This window comes from Lutra lutra, chromosome 2, assembly GCF_902655055.1.
Source record: "Lutra lutra chromosome 2, mLutLut1.2, whole genome shotgun sequence".
In the NCBI taxonomy this organism is placed as follows: Eukaryota; Metazoa; Chordata; class Mammalia; order Carnivora; family Mustelidae; genus Lutra; species Lutra lutra.
The window spans coordinates 198,561,433-198,572,466 of record NC_062279.1 but is presented as its reverse complement, the minus strand read 5'-3'; the positions used below and the strand labels follow the sequence as shown (position 1 = coordinate 198,572,466).

The window sequence follows — 11,034 nt, the reverse complement described above, 5'->3', positions numbered from 1 at the left end:
GCTCTTCACATAGCAATAATAATAATGAGAATAACCAAGTTGAAATATGCCTACCCACACTGCTGGAATCATGTAAGACTTAAAAAACAAAAACAAAAACAAAAACCATAAAGCCTACAGAAGGATGCAAATGAAGACTTGTGAAATTGGAAGATTCTATCATTTTACACAGGAAGACACAAACTCATACACTTGACAATTTTTCGTAAGGCAGCTCATAAAACATTCAATCTAAAATAATTCATTTTAAGTACATAGCTCTTTGATGGCCTGGCCTAATCCAAGGGCAACATTTTAAATATCCAGGGAACAGATAGAACCCACTCCCTTCAACAACTCTCCATAAACATTGCTTATCCTAACCAGGCATTTGATAAGTACTGGACAGCATAGATTTCAAAATTACTATTTCTGGCAAGTTAAATTTAATTTCTTTTCTATTTGAGCAAGATGTGGAGGCAAGCATAAGGCAGAGGAAGCAATGTGTTCTAACAAACTAGCAAAGAGAGAACACAGGGCTCTTCTTGTCCCCTTGTATCTCTACAGCCAATGTTCATCCTACACATATTAAAATAACATGTGTGATGTTTTTCAGTTTACAGAAAATTTAATAATTACCCCTTTCCACTTAGTAGGGGAGGTAAATGTTAATCTTTCATGTTAAGAATACTAGTTAAAGTAATTACCTGGCTAGTTCAGTTCATAGCAAGCAGGGCAGGCAGCCTCATTATCAAGTCTGTTCTCATTCGCTATCCTGTGTTATACAGTATACCATGGAGGGCACTGTGACCTCTTGAACATTTCATTCCTTATCTCAGTGTATTTATAATTTTGGGATATTGCTGATGACATTGAACTGTACCTGAACACCACGTCCCTGGAAAAGAGGGGAGGTTGAAGGAATTCCTTCACCATTTCGTGTCCCAGAAAAGGGCTTACTGCAAAGAAACCCCTTGGGAGGGATCTGACTATCAGCGTCTGCATCCGTGTCTACCCATGCAATGGCTCCTGGGAGCTTTGCCTCCAACGACATCTCAATATCCTCAGCATCCTCAGCCCCCTTGCCCTCCACAGTGGGGTCGTCCGGACTGTCTGGGTTTGAAGAGCCAGGCCCGAGTCACAGCACCATCTGAGGACCTCGCCGCCACCCCCCCTGGGCTGCACATGGTCCTGGAGGCACTGCAGACGGAAGAGCAGCACCGGGGCACCTCTGTGGCCGCCATCAAGCTTTATATCCTGCAGAAGTACCCTATGGCGGACAGCCTCCGGTTCAAGCACCTGCTGAAGCAGGTCCTGGCCACGGGCTTGCACCGCGGTCTGCTCATCAGGCCCACCAACTCCAAGGCCAGGGGCGCCACTGGCAGCTTCAAATTGGTTTCCAAGCATAAAAGGAAAGTCCAACCCAGAAAGACATCTACCATGACAGCCCCCAGGAAGCCCAGTGAGGCCAAGGAGAAGGTCCCTAAGAAACCAAGAGAGACAAAGAAGGGCCCTTCCAACCCAGCTGAGGTTAAAAGGGGACCGAGGAAGCCTTGAGAGGTGAGGATGGCTCCTCCCAAACCAGGTGCAGACAAAGAGAAGGTTCCCAAGAAAGGTAACCAGACCAAAAATCAAGAGGCAAGAGTGAGTGAGGCCAGGAAGGCCTCCCAACAGCCAGATAAGGCCCCATGGGCCCCTCCCAGTGTCACTGGGCTCAGTGGGAAGTCAAAGGTCAAAGGCAGAAGGAAGAGCCAAGGTGGTGAGGCCCCCAGGAAGACAAAAGCTGGGAGTCAGAGTGTAAAATCCACAGTCCCTCAGGGCAAGAATGGTGCTGCTTCTCCAGCCAAAAAGAAGGACAACCACATCCCTAAAGAGGTCATTGCCCATGTGGCCAAGGAGGGGCCCAAAGCCAAGGCCTCTGCTTGTCCCAGGGGTGGCAGGTCTAAGATAGTACCTGAACCTCTGGCCAGGAAGATAGAGGCTCCCAAGGGCCCGAGGAGGTCGGGCATGCCCACCAAGGCCTCATTATCCAAACTGGCCAGTAGGAAGGCAGAGGGTGAAAGCTAGAGCTGGGGTGGAGACACAGAATCCTACCCGAGTTTTTATTCCCCAAAAAACTGCCCCTCTGTTTATTTCATTGTAACCTATTTATCAATAAAGACTTCTTTTTCCATCATAAAAAAGAGGTCATCTTTTTTCCCCATAAGAAGAGGACTTCTTCCCCATAGGACTCAGATTAAGGCTCAGGGATGGCCCTTTATTTACAGACAAGCCAAGACATTCTGGTTTCCTATGCTTTGCCATGTAAATGGTGTCCCATGGATCAATGGGAACAAAATATTTGTTAACTGAACTTTGGTTAAGATTCCCTCCCTCCATTATGAAATGAAAGAAAATATATATTGGTTTCTGCTCCTGGTTCCTGGCGTAGGGCTCTTAAAACCTTTATCATTGGGGCGCCTGGGTGGCTCAGTGGGTTAAGCCTCTGCCTTCGGCTCAGGTCATGATCCTGGGGTCCTGGGATCGAGCCCTGCATCGGGTTCTCTGCTCAGCAGGGAGCCTGCTTCCCTTCCTCTCTGTCTGCCTGTCTCTTTGCCTACTTGTGATCTCTCTCTGTCAAATAAATAAATAAAAATCTTTAAAAAACAAAACAAAACAAAAACAAAAAAACCTTTATCATTTCCTGAGTGATGGAAGCATCCGACATACATCGACTAAATCCATTGGAATTTCCCGGGTGATTGGAGCATGTTTCTAATGAGGTGACTCTGGCTGGGTCCTGGATGGCCCATGGATGGGGGCTGTTTACCAGAAAGACCAACCCATGAAGTTTGGATCTTTCAGCCCTATCCCCCATCCTCTAGAAGGGAGAGTAGGACAGGCAACTGAGTTAATAATTGATTGCAGCTAAGTGATGAAGCCTCCAGAAAAATCTCAAAGTACGGGGTCATAGAGCTTCATGGTTGTAAACACATTCACTTGCTGGGAGGGGGGGGCACACCTCAAATCCATGGGGACAGAAACTCCTGTGCTCAAGGCCCTTCCAGACCTCATCTGGCTTACTTCTTCATCTGGCTGTTCATTTGTATCCTTTAAAATATCCTTTGAAATAAATTGGCAATAGTAAGTTAAAAAAAAAAAACAACGAAACAAAACTGTTTCCTCCTTCCTCTAGGAGTCTGAACTTTCTCTTACCTTCAGCTTGAATCAACTGACAACCCCTCCCTTAACAGCCCATTCTGAGAAAAGATAGACTGGCCTCTGGATAAACATTCTCTTATTGGCTCTTCCCTCAATGCCACCCTCTCATCCAACTACTCCATGCATGGGTCTTTCTAGCCTTGTTGACTTTGTATGAAAGAAAATCCCTTTTGTGTAAGTAACTCCCCCCACCCCCATTCTTGGCTTTAATGAGGCATAACTGACAAACACAAATTGTGTATATTTAAGATGTGCAATGTGATGATTTAAGTGTACACTGTGACATGATTACCATAATCAAGCTAATGAACACTTGTATCACCTCATATAGTCAACCACTTTTTGTGTGTGTGTGGTGGGAACACTGATGATCTACTCGTTTAGCCAATTTCAAATATACAATACAGTGCTAGTTACTATAGTCACCATCTTGTACGTTAGATCCCCAGAATTTATTCATTCTATAAACTGGAAGTTTGTACCCTTTGGCCAATGTCTCCCCATGGTCCCCTAACTTCCAGCCCTCTGGTAACCACCATTCTCTCTGCTTTCTATGAGTTTGACTTTTCAGTTCACATATAAGTCAGATCATACAGTATTTATTTTGCTTTACTCTTAGAATGCTTGCTAATCTCATAGTCAGAATGTTCTCCCTACTGTAATGTTCTCCCCCAACTAAGGCTCCCTAGCACCTTGCAATAATTCTTTCAAATAAAATCCCTTCTTACCAAGTCCAGATTTTTTTTGGTTTGGGGGTTTCTTTTTGACATTACAATATTACAATCCTGAAAGATCATTCTCTCTGTCACTGCCTGGGTAAATGCTTTTTAATATTAATCTGACCTTGATATTTATTCACATATTCTTAGCTCTAAATATTGGATTACTTGCTGTTGCCCAATCCTCAAAATATCAGCTCTGAACTTTCACAGCATTTTATAGCTCCGTACTTCTAAGTATATATACCTTATAATTCTTAGATAAAAGAAACTTTTGATGTACTATAGAACTAAGTTTTCTTTCTTAAATCTGTGCAAAAGCACATAAATCTTAGATTACTTTATTGTCCTCTACAATATTTTGCTAAAATGCAGTGTTCTTCCCTTAATCTACAGCACATACATCATGGTCTGTGTTGATGTGACCATTATTTATTTAATCAGGTTCATTTGGAAAAATTTAACTTTATTTTTTAGGACTCTTATTTTAGTTGGCATTTTTGGAAAGAAAAGACAATTACAAAACATCAGTGACTTACAATGAGAAAAATTAATTGCTTTTTTAAAAGATTTTATTTATTTATTTGGCAGAGAGAGAGATCGCAAGTAGGCAGAGAGGCAGGCAGAGAGAGAGGGGGAAGCACGCTTCCTGCTGAGCAGAGAGCCTGATGCAGGGCTCAATCCCAGGACCCTGAGATCACGACCTCAGCTGAAGACAGAGGCTTACCCCATTGAGCCACCTAGGCGTCCCGAAAAATTAATTTCTTGATCATGCTGCTTGAGGACTGTCACTCAATCATGGCTTAGCTGGGCTCTGCTGAATTTAACCTGTCTTCTCGTTGGGGGACTGAAGGTGAAGGAAGAAATACTATCTGGGACATTATGTTCTTATGGTAGATGATTAGAGCAAGGACTGACAACCAAAACACACAAAGACATTCCAAGCTTTTGTTCAGACAATAGCCTATTGTCATGTCTGTTCATCATTCAATTGAACAAAGCAAGTTACATGGTCAATTTAAGGATTATCGGAGTAGAGGAACTATATTCTACCTGCAAGTAGCAAGGGCAGGACATTAATTTCCTTGGGCTGCCATAGCCAACTACTATAAACCGAGAGATTAAACAGCAGAAATTTATCTCTCCCAGTTCTGGAGGCTCAGAGTCCAAAATCAAAATGTCATCAAGATCATGCTTCCTTTGAGACTGTGGACAGAATCCTCCCTTGCTCCTTCCTTCCTTCTGGTGGCATCTATCAAGCATTGGTGTTCCTTGGCTTGCAGCCCATAACTCCAGTCTCTACCTCTGTCTTCACCTCATATCTTTACCATTGTCTTCTTAGAAGGACATTATCATATTGGATTAGGAACTGCCCTTCACTACAGTAAGATATTATCTTGACTAGTTGCATCTGTAATGACCCTAAGGTCACATTCTGAAGTCCTAGGGTTAGAATTTTAATATCTGTTTTGGGGAGACACAATTCAACTTATAACAGGTAGGGAGGGAAATACCTTCTTATAAACACTACAAATCTACCACCATTTTTCTTCCTTCTCCCCTATCTCTGACCTTTGAAGAATATAAACTATATAACCTACAAGAAATTGAGGAAGTAGAGAATGGATTGAGATTCAAAAAGGAATCCTTTCCTAAGAAGTGGCTGAAGTAATAGAAAGTGGGCTGACTACAGAGTGGAGATCAGAGCAGAAACCCACAGGTGCTGTGGAACTGCATGAGTGTAAGCTATTTCCGTACCTTCAGATCCTCAGGACTTGCCCCTGGAGTACCAGTCCCCTGGTCTTGTTGGATCTAAGAAAGATTCTTGAGAAGGTGGGGTGGGGGTTGGGATGCAATTCAAACATGGGAATTACACCCAAGGCTCTCCACACGGAAGCAAAAGCACTTAGGTAGGTGAGAATGATTCTGATGCTATGTCTTGCCCTTTCAAAACTGACTCAGGTCTAACTGGGTGATTTCGTCAGAGATAGAACTATAGGGAATTGGAACAAGGTAAGAGACATGATGCAGAAATTCAATATTTTAAATGTCACCAGGTGCCACCAGGGTTGAGAATTACCGGACTAGACTAAGCAACTGGGAGAAGTCTAAGAAGCAATCTCCTCTGACCCCTAAAAGGATTTCTGTATCATTGCAAGGATCAGCAACAGGAATCTGAGAGAAGTTCTATAAGGACACCCTAAATCCCAGTCAGATCTTTCTGGTTTCCACGTGGCATCTTCCTATGCTCTGAGACCAATCCCACTGGGAATGAGGAGGAAGTGAGAAGTAGAGGGACAAAGCTAGGGATGGTACAGAGAGATTAAGTGTACTTAACTGCTACAGTCCTTTGGCACAGGGGTCTACGATTGAGTTCTTGAATTAATTGATTCAGGTTCAAAACCCAAATTGTGCAACATAACTTACTCATTGGGCTTAATTTTTGCATCTGACAGTGAGGATAATAGTACTAATTTGTAAGGCTATTGTGAGGATGAAAAGAGATAATCTATGTATGGTACTTAGCAGATTCTGAAAAGCAATAACCCCTTGTGAAACATTAGATATTATTATCGTTATTTAGCTATGATTTAACAGTTTAACAAGTAAGGGACTTTTTCTTATGACCCCAAACCTGCTTTGTGTCCCAGATTTCTCACATTTTTTTTTCACATATCCGTATCCGAATCTTCATCTGAGCACCTTATCTCCTCTCAGATAGGAATTAGACTTGCGTTTTTTTTTCTGTCATTCTTGGAATGTGGCAACACCTCTGTCACAGGCTTAGCGCTTTCCCAACCTGTGTGGAGGCTGTCAATGTCCTGCCTGACTTTTAGAATACCACAGATTCTTCCACGCTCCAGCTCCTGACTCCTGACACATACATACCTAACCTGTTACACCATGCTCTCTCCATTCCACGGTCCTAACACCTTCTGCCTATCTGCTGTGTAATTATTCTTGCTTATTTTTATCAAGATATCTAATTCAAATCTAAATCATTTTAAAGATGAAGAATATACCTTATTGGAAGGGTTTACAATTATTCTGTCTTCTCTCTCTCTCTTTACTGTGAAGCTTCTTCTTAGAGCTAGATTCCAGTATCACAATATCATCCTTCCAGTATCCACCTGCTGACAAAGTCTCAGAATACAGTTCTAGGACATACCTCCTAATGATAAATGTGATGATCACAGGATCACAGGTAACTATACATAACTGCATGGCACATAGTAGGTATATTTCTATTTTTTTTCCTCTTCCAATCATGTTGCTGTCACAGATGGATGAATAAGGAGCGAGCCCAGTAACTAGTTATAGGTTAACATGGTACCAATAACAAGGTTGAGTTATTACAAAATAAGTATACTGGGGCACCTAGGTGGCTCAGTTGTTAAGCGTCTGCCTTCAGTTCAGGTCATGATCCAGGGTCCTGGGATCGAGACCCCCATTAGGCTCCCCACTCAGCGGGAAGCCTGCTTCTCCCACTCCCCCTGCTGTGTTCCCTCCCTCGCTGGGTCTCTCTCTGTCAAATAAATAAATAAAATCTTACAAATAAGTATACTATTAATATTTTTTCAAAATATTTTATAATTTGCCAAGGATTTGGAATGGAGAGTTTGAGAAGGGTTAAAATGAAAAGAACTTAAACCTATGTATTGGTATTGTCTTTGAGGATTAGACTGACTGAGGAGAAAAGGAATCAAAATAATAAAAGAAAAATGTGATTTCACAATCTTCCCACATGCTGATACTTGCTTGAATTCAAGAGAAGGAAATCCCTACAAAATAAATAGACCCACAAAAAAATAAGTGGTGAGGATTTTCAAACGTCTTTACCAAATAATCAGTGCCATTTTTAAAGATACAGCAATAATACACTAATTGTGTGATGGTACAAGTAGTAAAAGAATACAAATTATAGCCTATTTTACACGTAGTTTATTATTTTTTAATGTATAAATTTGTTAAATAACTGGATAAGTCTAATTTGGAATCAACAATGTAATTTATAGGTCCAAACTCCTGTTTTTAGCTTTAAAATTAACTCTAGGGGCACCTGGGTGGTTCAGTTGTTTAAGCATCTGACTTTGGCTTAAATCGTGATCTCGGGGTCCTGGGATTGGCTGGCATCTGTCCTGGGTCAGGCTCCAGTGGGTAGTCGGCTTCTCCCTCTCCCTCTGCCACACCCCCTGCTCATGCTCTGTCTCTCTCTCAAATGAATAAATAAAATTTTTAAAGAAAAAAAAAACTAACTCTAACAATTGGATAACAAAACTGTATCTGATAAGAATGACAATAAAAGATAACTAGTAAATTTGACATTGACAAAATATGAATTTAAGATTTTCTTTTGCTAAGATTACATGAAGATGTTGAGTTTTGTAAATTATTTCAAAATTCCCAACATTAAGTTATCTGGCATTTCAAAGTACCCATATGCTCAATTACATGCTACTAAAAAGTTAGTGTTTATGTCTTTTTTTTTTTGTGATAAGACTCCCAGGGACTTTTCCTGAGTGAGAGAAGATTGTAGTCACTTACTTTTTTAGGCTCATGGAATATTAAAAAGTGAGGCTCATCAATGTATCAGAGCATAATAATGGTGCCCCTGGTTTCAGCTATGACACATAATGAACTTTAAATAGTCCCTGTAACAATGACAAAAATGGAACTAGAAATCAAGAATTATTAGACTTATCAGAGAAAGGGGGTCACAGGGAAGACTGCAGCTCCAAATACATAGAATGAGAGACAGTGAGAGTAGAAGCCTGTGGAACCTTAAACTGGTAGGAAGAGTTGAATGTAAACTAGTGAAATGCTAGAGGCTAAGTGTGGATGAGTTTAAGACTTAAAAACTCCAGGAGGCTCAGTCTTAAATCCGCTCCATGTTTTCCTGAGTTTGACTTCTGGGAGTCTCACCAGCTTACGGTGGTGAAGAATGAATGGAGAAAAATCTCCTTGAGCTTCAGGCAGAAGGAGGGGGTTGGGGATAACCGTTTACAAATAAAGCTAACATCCTCTCCACCACAAAGTCTTACTCACTATGGAAAAAGTCATTACCAGAGATGTATGTAACCCAGAAGAAGAGAAATACTTAACTATAGCCTTCCTGGCCGTTCTGTCTCATAAATGGGAGAAAGGAAGACAAAAGAGATAGATCAAGGACATTAGAGAAAACGGAGATCTGTGAAACTACAGCACACGATATCCTAAACTGAGAACACTAATGCTGGTGACGATGCAGATCAATAGTAATTTCTATTCACTGCTGGTGGGAATGCAAAACAATACAGCCATTTTGGCATTCCTTACAAAACTAAACGTAGTCTTATCATATAATCCAGCAGTTGAACTCCTAAGTATTACCCAAGTGAGGTAAAACTTCTGTCCACATAAACCCTACATGTTAATGTTAGTAACAACTTTGATCATAATTGCAAAAATTAGAAACAGCCAAGGTGAAGGGATAAACAAACTGTGGGGTATTCAGACAATTGGATGATAATGAACAACAATAAGAAATTAGCTATCAAGTCACCAAAAGACATGGAAGAACCTTGAATGTATATTGCTAAGTCAAAGAAGCCAGTCTGAAAAGGCTATATAACAGATTACAACTCTGTGACATTCTGGAAAAGGCAAAATTACAGAGACAGTAAAAAGATCAGTGGTTGTCAGAAGTTCAGGGGAAGGGAGGCAGGATTGATTGGTAGAGCCCAAGAGTTTGTAGGGGATTGAATCTATTCTAAATGATATGGTAATGGTGGGCCCATGACATGCATTTGTCAACACCCATAGAACTTTACTGAACAAACAGGAAATCTTCATGTAAACTATGGATTTTATTTAATATTAGTGTATCAATATTGGTTCATCAATTCTAACAAATGTACCACACTAATCCAAGATGTTAATAACTAGGGAAAACTGTACAGGGGAGAAGAGCTATATCAGACCTTTCTGTATTATCTGCTCAATTTCTTGTAAACCCAAAGCTATTCTAAAAAATAGTCTATTAACAATAATAATTTTTTAAAAAGTCACTTATCTTTTCACAATTAATTCTGAAATCTTGTTTATAAAACAAACCCTCAAACTTGACCCAAAAGAAATAAGTGTGTGATCAGAAGGAGAAGAAAAAGTTTAACAGTCACACGGAGGGAATAAGTAACTGTTGCCTTGGGAACACTTCGTCACACAGATATGCCCATCTTGCATTTATTTTCAGTGTTTTAGAGAATGACAGTGGTATGATGGCAATCCTACCCACATTCTACTAGTCACGATAACTATTAAAAAAAAAAAAGTCCTGGGGCACCTGGGTGGCTCAGTGGGTTAAGCCGCTGCCTTCGGCTCAGGTCATGATCCCAGGTCCTGGGTTCGAGCCCCACATCGGGCTTTCTGCTCAGCAGGGAGCCTGCTTCCTCCTCTCTCTCTGCCTGCCTCTCTGCTTACTTGTGATTTCTCTCTGTCAAATAAATAAAAAATAAAATCTTTAAAAAAAAAAAAGTCCTTATCTGGGTTTTATTTTCCTAGCATGGGGGTACAAAGGAATAAAGCTCAGACCAAGGACCCAATCACTCTGTAAGTTCTCTACTCATTGCTCCTAGAGAAGAATGAAAGGTTAGTTAAGGTAGCCTTTTTGCCTGTTGTTTTATTTGATCAGCAAGTGAATCCCTATTTATAAATTTTCTAAGGCTCAATGTGTTTTTGCCTTTGGAGTTTACCAACATCACGTGATTCTGAAGCATTTGTAATGTTCCTGTGGCCAATTGTCTACAAGAGAAGGATGAGAGAGATGGCCTGAGGTTAAACCTGCTCAAGTTAGCTTGTATTTGTATCCTGACTTTTTGAATAAAAGATTATTTTTGGTAAACAATAAAGTAAGTCTCACAGATCCTTATTATTATTGTTATTTAAGATTTTATTTATTTATTTGACAGAGAGAGACACAGTGAGAGAGGGAACACAAGCAGGGGGAGTGGAAGAGGGAGAAGCAGGTTTCCTGCTGAGCAGGGAGCCCGGTGTGGGGCTGGATACCAGGACCCTGGGATCATGACCTGAGCCAAAGACAGATGCTTAATGCTGAGCCACCCAGGCGCCCCCAGATCCTTATTATTAAAAAATAATA

The 11,034-nt window shown here is 40.9% G+C and overlaps 1 pseudogene; it reads left to right on the top strand.

Moving 5' to 3' along the window:
• Positions 1-1,001: 1,001 nt before the first annotated feature.
• LOC125091984 (histone H1.8-like) lies at positions 1,002-2,114 on the top strand (annotated as a pseudogene).
• The last annotated feature ends 8,920 nt before the right edge of the window (positions 2,115-11,034 follow it).